Raw genomic sequence first — 13468 nt, 5'->3', positions numbered from 1 at the left:
CCTCCAAAAAAGCGGTGCGATGGCTTGGGAAACTACCTCCCCGCTCAACCCAATAAACCGCCATTGTTCATTCATAAATTACCCGCCAAAAAATGACTGTTGCTCCATAAAAAGGCCGAGAAGCCCCTTTTCACCTTTTTTTCTTGAGCTCTTCGAAAACCTCTGCAAGCCAGTGTGATTCCTGCAAACGCTGAATTTAGAAATTGAACTCCAAATTCACTCCTGAAGAAGCTGCAAAGACCCCAATCAACCTCTCAGCCCGTACCAGAGCCATTCGAACTTCTGCAACTATCGTGAACTCCAAATTGGAATATAATTCCCCCAATTCCAGGTACCACAACAAGAAGCAACCATGAGTACCCTTGCTGTTTTACAAACCCCTCAGAATGAGGAAAGGAATCCCAAGAGGAACAGGGAGGGAGCCTCCACTTCAGGAATGGACACATCCAATGTGTAGTATGAAGGTATCCAGAGCAAAAGGCCAAGGCTCAATCCTGTTTCAGAATAGGAAGACACAGAAGGCTCAACAGAGGTAACTAACACTGGGTTTGACATGAGCAGGCGCACAAATCCATCTGGAGAAACTCAAGAGCCATCCACATCACAGACTCAAATGTTAGAAAGGAAGCCCAGTGTAGAAGTCTCCTCATTCACTAGGCCTGTTGATGGACAAAGACATTAAAGACAGGTATATAGAAATTAAAATGAGAAATGAGAAATTAAAGGCATAGCCTTATGCACAATATTTAAAGCTCACACCTACAAATCAAACCAGGTTGATGTCAGCTTTTGACATCAAGGAAGGAAAGATGCAAATGTCTTTCATAAAACCAACTATGAAACCACCAAGGACATTAGCAGACTATAAAATGATTGATTTTGAGGTATTAGCAAGGGATATTCATCCCATAGACCAAATTGAGTTTCATAAACAGGCTGGAGAAATGATTTACTCTACCCTTACAGGTAAAGCCATAGCTGCCCATCAATTGCATAACTCATTGAATAATATCTCAGCGCAATATCAGTTAGAAAAGACCTCCTCACAGGCCAAGGATATTAGAATTAAGTCTTTGGAAGACTTAGTGATTGGATTAGGACATGATCCCAAAAATATCAAAGCCACTGAGAAACTAATTAAGAAGAAGAATGATGACATTGAAACACTTAAAAAACAATTGAAGATACCTCAGCTGCAGCATCCCCAGACACAGGAAGTCTTGGAAAACCAAACCAGACATGAAGAGTTAAGGGAGACAGAGAAGGAATTGGACACTTTAATTCAATCGAAGCAAAGTGATATTGCCACTACCTCTGTAAATGTCATCCCAACAGTCTCAACAGTTGTCCCTTCTACATTGGCAGCCTCACTGGCTCCCACAGCTCCTATGGCCACAACAGAATAGATTTCAACACAGTCTACATCAACAACAGGTACATCATATGAAGCAGCAAAATTGGTTAGAGCTATGGAGGAAATGTCCATACAGGCTACAAAAATGAATAAGCTGAAAGAAAAGGTGTCAAGCTTGGAAACTGATTACAAGCTTTCCAAAATCATGCACAAGGAAGAAGTGCAAAAGGTTGCCAGAATGAATGAGAGAATAAAAGCCATGGAAAAGGACCTAACACTAAAAGAACCTCTTGGGCAAGCTAAGGAAATATTATGGGCCAATATCATTGACTCTGAAAATGATATTTGGCCATCTATTCCAGTAATCTTTGAACATATAGATCTAATAAGGATGGCTACAGAAGCCATCCAAAAAGTAAAAGAGGAATTGGGAGAGATGCCTGAAGATGCCACCAGAATCATCTAATTCCTTAACAGTAAAAATAGAAATGAGCTTCAGGAATTGGAAATTGAGGACATAACAAAAATAATTTTTGAAGTAAGGAAGGTCCTTTCCAAGAGAAACTTGATGTTAAACTTGGAGGACAAGTGCCAAAATATGCAGGTAGCCATTGATAGATTTATGGCTAAGTTTCAAATTTTGAGAGAGAAAGGGTTACCCAGTCCCTTAGTCATAAATGACAAGCTCATGACACAACAGGATTACAACAGCAAACTCAGAGAGCTAGCAAAAGAACAGGCTAGTACATCTTCAATGAAGGCATTGCCAATAGGAAAAGTACTATACCAGACCTTTGAAAACTTGTTTTACCTCCAGCATGAGGTAAAACACTTGTTTGTCAATAAGCCTACTTTTTCCAAGTACACTGAGGTAGATGAAATATACAGAAGGATGCTAAAGATCCAATTACCTAATGCTGAAATGTGGGAAAAATTGACTGATTTACTGTAAGAAAAATGTAGTAAAAAGGTAAAAGTAAAATAGCTAGGTGAAAAGATGAAGATAGGTCAACAGAGTCAAAGAGTATCAGTGTCAAAGTGTATCAGATGAAAGCCAAAAGTAAATGAAGCTTCCAGCGTGAAAGATCAAACAACAAAGTAGCACAAAGGGCTAAAATCAAACCATAAAGGCCAGCAGTACCAAAATAAATGGGACAACATGAAAACAGTTCAATAGTTGTCTCTATCTTCTTGCAAGAAGATATTTTTATTTCCTAGATTAAATCTCAAGTTAGTTTGAGATATTTTGTAATAATTTTTGTATAAATACTTCACAATTCAAAGTATGTAGTGTGGATTCTTAGACATTTCTATAGAATTTTGATCAAAAGGACTGTAAAGCTATTGTATCATTGACTGAGCCAGCAAGTTGGATTGATGAATAAAGACAAGATATTTCACAGGATTCATGTGTTGAGCGAAGTGCAGACAAGTATTTTCTTATGTTATCATTATCTTTCTTAAAGTTTTTCCACAATCTTTAATGTATTTCTGAATCTGAATGCTATAACTGGAACAATATCTCAAAATTTGTTTAATTACACTCTGTTTTAACAATTATGCATATAAATGTTTTCAACTGATATCTAAGTTAAGGAATTCTTAGTTGCTCCTTAGTTTAGGTTGTTTCTTGCTAATCCAGATCAAAGGATTCTTAATTGCCCTTTGCTTTTGATTACCCTCTATTCCTTGTTTATATCTCGGTCTGAGAACCCTTAATTGCTCTCTCACCCTAATTAAAACCATTTCACCCCCCTGTTCCAAAGACCTGCACTTTACTCTACTAGCTTTCCCTTTGAACATTCCCTTTAGTGAGTTGATCCAGTTTTGCTGCCCTTCTATTGACTCCATAGCCCAATGGTCTAAAGACATCATTCTATCCTTATGCTTCAAGGATCCCACCACCCAATCTCAAATACAAATAAAAAACACCCAGAATATTAATAAATAGCCTGAAATCCCAGCAAACAAAGCCAAATCATATAGAGATAGCCCTCTATGAGCCTAGGTTGGCTATAGCCTATGCTCCAAAGTTGGTTTGTGGTTACCTCGGTCATTTTATTTCTTCTAATAACTTCTAGAGAAATTTCTAAGTGATAACATAGTGGCGACCATACTGGGGACAACAAATCCTCAGTCCTAATAAAGCTTTAAGAAAATTCTAAATCTACATTTTGAGCCTCTTAAAGTCATTTGTTAGAAGTTATTTTGAAAAAATCTCACAAAAACAATTAAAAATTTGAAATTCTGGCTTCTAGGAAGACTCATTTTACTAGGGCTAATCCAGATCCAAACCCTGCCCCAGTAGTTGATAATCCCAACCTAATTTCAAGAAAATCTAAAAAAGAAGAAAGTTTGGTTAGCCAAATACCATTAGTTAAAGCTAATTCATGTCCTGATGAGTGGTTATTTTTAGAAGAACTTCCCTTTGATGTGCCATTTGATCTTTCATTATTTAAAACAAAATCTAAAAATGCAATCGATGAAACAGTTCTAGATCCTAATTTTATTGCAGACCTTGAAATTCAACAGGCTAACAAATCAATTGATGAATACATTCTGAAATCTCCACAATCATCCATTAATATTGCCACTACCCCTGATCTTTCTGAACAATTGTCCACTACTTTGAGTTCACCATTGTTCCCCTCAACTTCAACAATAATACCTTCTGAAGTCCATTCTTCACCACCATTTATACCTACACTCCCTCACCAACCTATCATTACTCATTCATCATCTACTAGCCCTGGTTCTTCATCCACTGCTGCATCATCTCCAAGTACCTCAACCCCACATCTCAGCCTCTCCCAACTTACAACAATGGCAAACAAATATGCTCCTCTTGTTTTACCTGCCCAACTTCATGCTATGCCTGCAGATTATCAGAGTAAGATTTTCCTGTTTGATGCTACTGGTCATTACACTTCCCAAAAACATGTAAACAAGATGTTTGACTTTTTTGAATTACATGAAATAGATGAAGCAGATGTCCAGATGAGACTCTTTGCCCAAACTTTGACTGGTGATGTCAAGAAGTGGTTTAAAGCCTTTCTTGCCAACCACATTGCAGACCTGGCAAATTTCCAAAGATTATTTATTGATAGGTTGGAAAAGAAAAAGAATCCCCTACAATCCTTTCAGAATATGATAATATTAGAAGAGGGCCTAATGAAATTGTTCAAGATTATTGCACTAGATTCAATAATATATAACGCAATCCTAGTTAACCTTAGACCCCCACTTGACTTAGCATTAATAAAGTTCCCTGATGGTTTTGACACAGATATGGCATACCAACTTAGGGAAAGAAACCCCCCAACGTTAGAAGAAATGCAAAGTGTAGCAGTTAGTGTAGAAGCTAATTTGTTAGCTAAAAGGGATAGAGTTAGAAATGAAAGGAGAGGAACTGCAAAGGATGAAACTTCACCATCTGACATTAAAATAGATAGTTTATCCAAAAGTATGGAAAGACTAATGGATATAATAGAGAACATAGAAAGGAAACCCCAATGGGATAACCAACAAGCACCTCCAGTTAGAAACCCAAATTTTAGAAAAAACCAAAACATTGGGAAAAATGGACTGGATCAGAACATTAGGCCTCCTTTTCAAGAAAATTATGCAGAGACATCCCATCCAGAAGATCCAGAACAAGATACAAAAATTAACCTAATGGGAATAAATGATGAGGACACTGTTTTTCTAACCCAAGATGAGCAGGAATTGTATATGCTACAGCAATTAAAAATATAGTCTGGGGAATCATTTGATTATAAACAGGAATATGATTCTGCCATCTTTGAAGTCCATAAAGAATATAATCTAAGAAGAAAAAAGAATCATGATGTCCCTGACAAAACTAAGAAAACAATGCAAAACTAACCCAAGAAAATAAAAGAAGCCCCTGTTTTGAAAATCCTCCAAATTCTCCCTAGGGAAAACCCAGAACCTTCTAGCCCCACAATTGTAGACATAACCTCTGATAAACCTTCTGCTAATCAACCATCCACTTTAATTCCACCCAAGGAACCAGTGGACAAAGCTCAAAACATCAGATTTGAAAATCCACATAAGGAGGTCCCCAATAAAGGAAAATAAGACAAGCCTACTCAAATCCCTGCTGCAAAAATTCAAAACCTTCAAACAAAAAAGTCTCTTTGCCATTCAATTTGGGAATAGAGATAGCAAAGCTAAAAATTTCAGTTCCTTTAACATAACTAATCAAGCATGAAACTTATAAATCACAGATAACCCAGACCTTAAACATTGTTGAAAATGAGGATTCAGTGAACTTGTTTGATGACCAACTAGAACTCATATTTGGTCCAGATGTTAATGGAAAACCATTAGGAGGAGTTCCACCTTTTTACATTAGCCTTAGTATCCATGAAAAAATTCTACACAATGCAATGTTTGATTCTGGGGCCTCTCACAACTTAATGCCAAAATCAGTGATGGAGAAATTAAACCTGGACATTACAAGGCCTTATAAAGACTTATTCTCATTTGACTTCAGTCAGGTAAAGTGTCTAGGATTGATTAAAGACCTGTGTGTCACTTTAGTCCAATATCCTACCAAAAGCATCCTTATGGATATTGTACTTGCTGACATCCCACCAAAGTATGGCATGCTATTATCCAGATCATGGGGAGCCAAACTTCAAGGATCCTTAATGAAATATATGGTAAGTAGCCAGGATCGGCTTCAAAAATTTCCCATCTACTCCATACACTCAGATATCGATTCTTTTATCCTGTATAATTCTGATCAAACACAAGAAGAAATTTTAGACAGTACTAATACAAAACCAAAAGAAATTGCAATTTCTACACAAAATGAAACAAACCAGACTACAGAACTGTTCAATGAACAAGACGGTCAAATTGCTATAAATGATGAAAAGTTTGTTGCACTAGATAGTGTAAATATAGATCATGAGATATTATGGCATTTAGAATTTGATGGATCAGTCAATAGGTTAGGAGCAGGAGCAGGAGTGTGGATATATAATTTGGAAAATAATTACTCAGAAGGCCATGCATATAGATTGAATTTTAAATGTACCAATAATATGGCCAAGTATGAAGCATTAATTTTAGGTCTTAAGTTAATTAGGAATCTAGGAGCTAAAAGAGTTTCTGTCATGGGAGACTTTGAACTAATTGTAAAATAGATTGATGGTGTATATATGACAAAGGACCCTAGATTAAGTTGTTATAGGGGAACTATCGTAGAAATACTTAACACTTTCCTAGAAACAAAGCTTGCAGTAATTCCTAGAAAACATAACATGCAAGCCCATAGTTTAGCAATGTTTTCCAGCACCTGCAAATTACCCTTCCAGCCCAACCATTAGTACACTGCTGAAGTTAGGCACAAACCTGCAATTCCAGATAATTTGAAGAATTGGAAAATATTTTCTGATGATAAACAGATAAATAAATTTTTAATTTCAGAAGAAGAGTTTACCAATAACAATATAGATACTGATACATCAATAGATCCTGACACTAAGAATGAGATAGAAATAAATGAGATAGAAGGTGATGAAATAGATAGACTCAACCCAACTAAATTTACCAAATTAGATGTAGATAGCTTATAGCAAATTGAGATTGATGAAATAATCAATGAAGAAACCGAAGTAATTAATCTCAAGGATAACTTCTTACCAAAGGGATTAACCCCTCTGGAAGATTTATTTGATTCAAATGATGTTCCTAGGAAACCTAAAATGGAACCTTCAAGGTCTGATATAGAGGAATGTAATATAGGCACCGATGAAAATCCTAAACTGATCAAACTTTCAAAATCATTACCCCAAACTGAGAAACTAAAATACATTGAGTTATTGAAAGAATTTCAGGATGTCTTTGCTTGGAGTTATGAGGACCTCAAATCCTATGACACCAACATCATCCAACACACAATTCCTATTAAAGAAAATCAAAAGCCTTTCAAACAAAAACTTAGAAGGATTAATCCTGTCTTATTACCTGCAATTGAAAAAGAAATTCAGAGGATGTATGATGCCAAAATAATTGCACCAATCAGATTTTCTGATTGGGTCTCAAACTTGGTGCCAACTAGAAAGAAAACTGGTGAGATCAGACTTTGTGTGGATCTCAGAAACCTCAACAAAGTGTCACTAAAAGACAATTACCCTCTCCCCAAAATGGACCACATTTTATAGAGGGTAGTTGGATCAACCAGAATCTCATTGTTGGATGGGTTTTCTAGTTACAATCAAATCTTGGTTCATCCAGACGACCAACCCAAAATTGCCTTTACTACTCCTTAGGCACATTTATGTATGTGAAAATGCCTTTTGGGCTAATGAATGCAGGAAGCACTTTCCAGAGGGCTATGGATATAGAATTTGCAAAAGAAATTCATGATTTCCTTGTGATATATCTAGATGATATTATTATATTTTCAAAATTTGACAATCAAAATTTGGATCATCTAAGGCAATTTTTTATTAAATGCAGGAAATTTGGAATCTCCTTAAACCCTAAAAAATCCTTGTTTGGGTTAGAAGAAGGAAAGTTTTTAGGTCACATTATTTCAAAAGATGGTATAAGAATAGACCCTGCTAGAATAGAAGCCATCATGCAAATAAAACACCCTAGGAACATTAAAGAGTTACAAGCTTTCTTAGAAGAAATTAATTTTCTTAGAAGATTTATATCTAATCTAGCAGAGTTAATTAGATCACTAAACAAGATTCAAATTCGCGAGAAAAAAAGAATTTTTGAAGAGGGGTGGAATCGGAGGTGTGGTGGAAGCGAGTTGAACTAGGGTTTGCAACAGGGCATCAGTGCTAGTTACCATGGAGGGGCGAGGAGGGGGGGGGGTTCCACTGCCTCCTACAATCATGCAATTTTGAACCGCTTCAAGAAACCAATGGAGGCAGAAACTGGGAGTATCAACATAGAAAAACAGAAAAACATCAGATCACAGGAACAGGAAGAGAATCATGAGGAAGTCAGAAGAGAGAAGAGAACAGGAGGAGGCAATCAGAGAGCTGAGCACAAGAATATGACAGGACTCTGTAAACCTAGGTCAGCCATCACACCCCGGGTTGTATTAAGTGATCCAGCGCTATAGGTGCACAGGGATCACATGGCGACGTATGTAGTAATATGCAAATTTATGGGGATATGGCCAACAGAGAAGGCTTTGCATGCATGGATAAAGAACCACTGGAAACCTAAGGGAGAAATAAATCTTCACCTTGGGTCCAAGGGTTTCTTCACAGTAGTGTTCACAAACTTAGAGGACAAAGACAGAGTGTTCAAAGATGGACCATATTTTTATGCTGCTACAGGACTCTACATGTGACCATGGGTGATGAATTTTGTCCCGGAACGAGAGACATTCACATCAGTGCCGGTATCGATAAGACTCTACTCCCTACCTTTAGATTATTGGCTGCCAGAATCCTTAAAAGCCATAGGCAATAAACTAGGTCATTTTTTAAATATATCAGATGTGACTCTGTGAGGAAAATACACCTCCTTTGCTCGAATATGCGTAGAAATGGACCTTTTTTGAGCTCTTTTGGATGAAATCATTCTAGAAGTATATGATGAAGAATGGGTGCAGGTCGTGGACTATGAACATGTCCCATTCAGATGTCGCAAATGTCATGAACACGGGCACCTCTTCAGAGACTGCCCATTAAACAAAATGGAGAGCAATATTAAAACCAACACATGCAAAGATACTGAAGGATTTTCTAAGGTGGGAGGCAGAGGGAAAGGAGGGAAAAAGAACCAGAAGAAAATCAACGAGGAGAAGCAACCAAGTCATAACAGATTCAAGATATTAGAAGAAGAAGATGGGAACAATGGAACGAACCAGGTACTGGAGGATAGTCCTGCAGAGAAGGAAAAAGATGACAGCATGGAGGATATACCTGAAAACAACAAACTAAAGGAGGATCTACCAAGCACTATGGAACTTGACAAGGACCATGAGATGACCCCAAGCAAGGTTGGAACGGAGGACCATGATCTGCAGGAAATTCTTGAAAGGGAGAATCTTGATCTAGAAAAGTTCCTGGAGCAGGGAACCACCAAAGGGGTTGATTCTCTACCACAAGAGGAGTTTGACAGAGTACAACAACTCTTCCTTTGGAGATCTCAAGCAAAGGGTTCTAGAGTCAAAAGAAACCATGATAGCCAGGAAAACAGAGGGGTAAAAATGATGGAGGCAACATCGGGACATGCTCCCAAGAACCCAGGCAGGAAAAGAGGAAGAAAAAGACAGAATGAGCTACTGATAGAGTGTGGGAAACTCATGATCAACTTAGGTAAGATGAAAGACCTTACTAGTTACTCATTTACAAACCTTTCTTAATGAAGCTTACAACCTGGAATATTAGGGGTCTAGGAAGCAAAAGGAAACAAAGAAATCTTAGTAATAGAATAAAAGAAGAAAAACTAGATATGGTGTTTATCCAGGAAACAAAATGTTCAATAGATAAAATAAGAGAGATACATAGCAAATGGCTCATCAAGTATGAATATCTAGAAGTTAAAGCAGACAACACAACAGGAGGGATTCTCACACTTTGGAACCCCCAGAAACTTGGAATCCTAGATGCTGAAGCATCCAGGAACTACCTATCGATGGTGATCCAACCTTTAGGTGATAAGGAAGTCTATTTGATCACAAATGTTTATGGTCCTCAAAAACTTGAAGACAAACTCAGGCTTCTTAGCTCACTGAAGGAGCTAAGAGAAAGATATCCTGTTATGCCCTGGATTCTGGGAGGGGACTTTAATATGATCAGATCTCTTTTAGAAAAAAAAGGTGGGACCAGAACACTAGGCAGAGACTCCATAGCCTTTCAGAACTTCCTAAACAACATGAGGCTAGTGGATACGGAGACAAAAAATGGTACCTTCACCTGGAATAATAAGCGGGGAGGGACTTCTTAAGTTGCCTCTAAACTAGATAGATTCATAATCTACGAGGACCTCATTCTCACAGGCCTTGACTTGTCTGCTTTAATCCTCCCTTTTGGAGGCTTGGATCACTGGTGTTTCCAACTTGAAGCTTCTTTTATAGGCACTCTGAGAAACAAACCTTTTAGGTTTGAAAATATTTGGCTCACCCATCTTGACTTCATCAGCAATATTCGAAAATGGTGGGTAGAATATATGCCCGTTCAGGGAACTAATATGTTCCTTTTGCATCAGAGACTGAAACACATCAAACTCAGGCTTAAAGAGTGGAACAAAAATGAGTTTGGCAATATCTTCAAAGCCAAAAAAGAAGTTGAACAGAAGCTATAGGGAATTAACCAGGTCCTCACCACAGATGGCTTTATCGAGGAAAGGAAAATACAAGTTGACTCTCTTCAATAGGAATGGGAAGACAAATGCAAGCAAGAGGAGATATTCTAGAGACAGAAATCGAGAGTGCAATGCATAAAAGAAGGAGAAAGAAACACAAAGTTTTTTCACAAGTCAACCATGGATCACAAGTCTCATAACAGGATTTCAAAACTCAGAGATACTCAAGGAAAACAGCTCAACACCCACAAAGAAATAGAATCTAATTTGGTACAACATTTCCAAAGCATAGCAGAGGAACCTCTCATAGACATATCATAATATATCAACAACTTCACAAAGCACATTCCTAAGCTTGTAACAAGAGAAGACAATTACAATCTTAATAGGCTAGTGACTGAAGAGGGGGTCAATGAAGTCCATAAAGAGATGCAAAATGGGAAAGCTCCAGGCTCGGATGGGTTCAATGTAGACTTCTTCAAAGCATGTTGGGAAATAGTCAAACAAGATATCCTTGATGTGGTGGAGGACTCAAGGAAAAACAAAACTGTTTTGAGGGTGCTTAATGCGTCCTTCATAACTTTGATTCCAAAGTAGGAAAAAGCTATGACACCATGTAGATTTAGACCCATAGCTTTATGCAATGTGGTGTACAAAATTATATCCAAAGTAATTGCAAACAAGCTCAAGACCCTTCTTCCAACTCTGGTGTGTGAAGAGCAAACTGGATATGTGGAAGGAAGGCAAATTCTAAGTAACATCATTCAAGCTCACGAGGTGGTTCATTCTCTCAAGAGCAATAAGCAAGCAGGTATGATCATACAACTTGACCTAGTGAAATCTTATGATAAGCTAAGCTAGGCATCCATCAAGGAAGTACTAAAAGCATAGGCTTTGACCACAACTGGATAAGATGGGTAATGGCCCTTGTCACCATAGCTAGTTTTTCAATCCTGCTTAATGGCTTACCATCCAGAACCTTTAGGCCTTCGACAAGCCTCAGACAAGGAGATCTTCTCTCCCCCTTCCTCTTTATTCTCATGATGGAAGGTTTAGGTAATGTGATCAAATCAACGAAAGAAGAAGGAAAAATCCAGGGTCTCAAACTCACCCTGAATGGGGATGCCTTGACTCATCAACAATTTGTGGATGACACTATGCTATAGGGTACACCAACGGTCAAGGAAGCTAAAGCTTTCAAGAAAATCCTGAATGAATTTGCTATGGCTACTGGTACAGAGGTAAGCCTTACCAAATCAAAGATTTTCTTTTTTAATACTGACATTGCTATTCAGAGAAACCTCACCAGAATTCTTGGCTTTCAAAGAGAACAGCTACCCACCAAATATCTAGGAATACCTCTAACGGAAAAACCTCTGAACAAGGAAGTTTGGGAGCCAGTCACTAATAAACTCCAGGACAAAGTTCGGAAATGGACAAGAAGGTCTTTGAATTTAGCAAGAAGGCTAGTGCTAACAAAAGCTGTCCTACAAACTGTTCCCATCTTCATGTTTTCAGCCCTTCTTGCTCCTAAAGGAGTTGTGCAACACATCAAAAATATCCAAAGAGACTTTCTTTGGGGCAAAGGGGAAGAGAAAAAGAAATGGGCTTTGGTAGCATGGGATAAGATCTGTAAACCTAAGACACATGGAGGTTTGGGACTTCATGACCCTGAAACCCTAAGCAAAGTTTTGGGGGCAAAACTATGGTGGAGATGGCTAAAAGAATCAGTAACCCCTTGGGCCAAGGTCTGGAAACAGAAGTATGCAAATAATTGGCAAGAAAGAGATCACATTCGAATGTCTAGGCTCATCAAAGGCTCCCACATTTGGAACAAAGCATGGGAGAATAGAGCCATTGTTCAGAAACACAGTTTCTGGGAGATCAGAGATGGAAACCTAGCTTGGTTTTGGGAGGACAACTGGGAACAGGAACCTAACCTGTTAAGAGAAGAACTGGCCAATCTCAAGAATGACACTGAAAACAAAGGTTTACTCAGGGTAAATGAATTCTAGGATCGGGCTAGGAACAAGGGAAAATGGAGAATATGGAAGGACCTGGTATATAGTGAAGAAACCCCTTTGAAGGCCTAGGTAGAAGCTCTTGCAGTGATCTTGGAACAGAGAAAGATTTTGATATCAACTTCGTCAGACCAACTGAGATGGGGAAGAAACAATGAAGGAAACTTCAACCTCAAAGAAGCCAAGAGAATGGCCCTAGGGCTTGAATTTCCAAACCCTGATAAGGTATGGAAGGACCTATGGCAGAACTAGCACTGGATGAAAATCAAACTGTTCATGTGGTTGGTGCAACATAAAAAAATTCTGACTTGGGAAAACCTTCGGAAAAGAGGTGTAGCCGATCCATCTAGATGCCAGTTATGCGAATTACAAGAAGAAACAATGGAACATCTACTCAACCTCTGCCCATTCACCTCCACCTTGTGGAATTGGGTGGCTTCAATCTTCAGACAAATGGATAGGGACAATTTCAGCATTACTGGCACTTTGAAGAATTGGAGGAGAAACTTCTCTGAAAATTAAATAATTAAAAAAGCTTGGACTCTGGTTCCAGGCTTTCTAATTTGGGATGTCTGGAAAGAACACAACAATAGGATTTTCAAGAACAGAATTGGCTCAACCCAGAGCATCATAGCTCAGATCATTAGACAACTCAAAGAGACTGTAGGAACCCTTCTAAAGAAACCCCCCGAGAACCCACCTCAAGATCAGGATGCACAAATACTGTTATATTTGGGTCTACAGGTGCCTTTGCCCCAGGGCATAAGCAAGGCTGTAAGTCATA

The sequence above is a fragment of the Pinus tabuliformis genome, chromosome 5_2, assembly GCF_031772625.1.
Source record: "Pinus tabuliformis cultivar Carrire ecotype Pingquan chromosome 5_2, CPIR1, whole genome shotgun sequence".
In the NCBI taxonomy this organism is placed as follows: domain Eukaryota; kingdom Viridiplantae; phylum Streptophyta; class Pinopsida; order Pinales; family Pinaceae; genus Pinus; species Pinus tabuliformis.
This window is presented reverse-complemented; position numbering follows the sequence as displayed.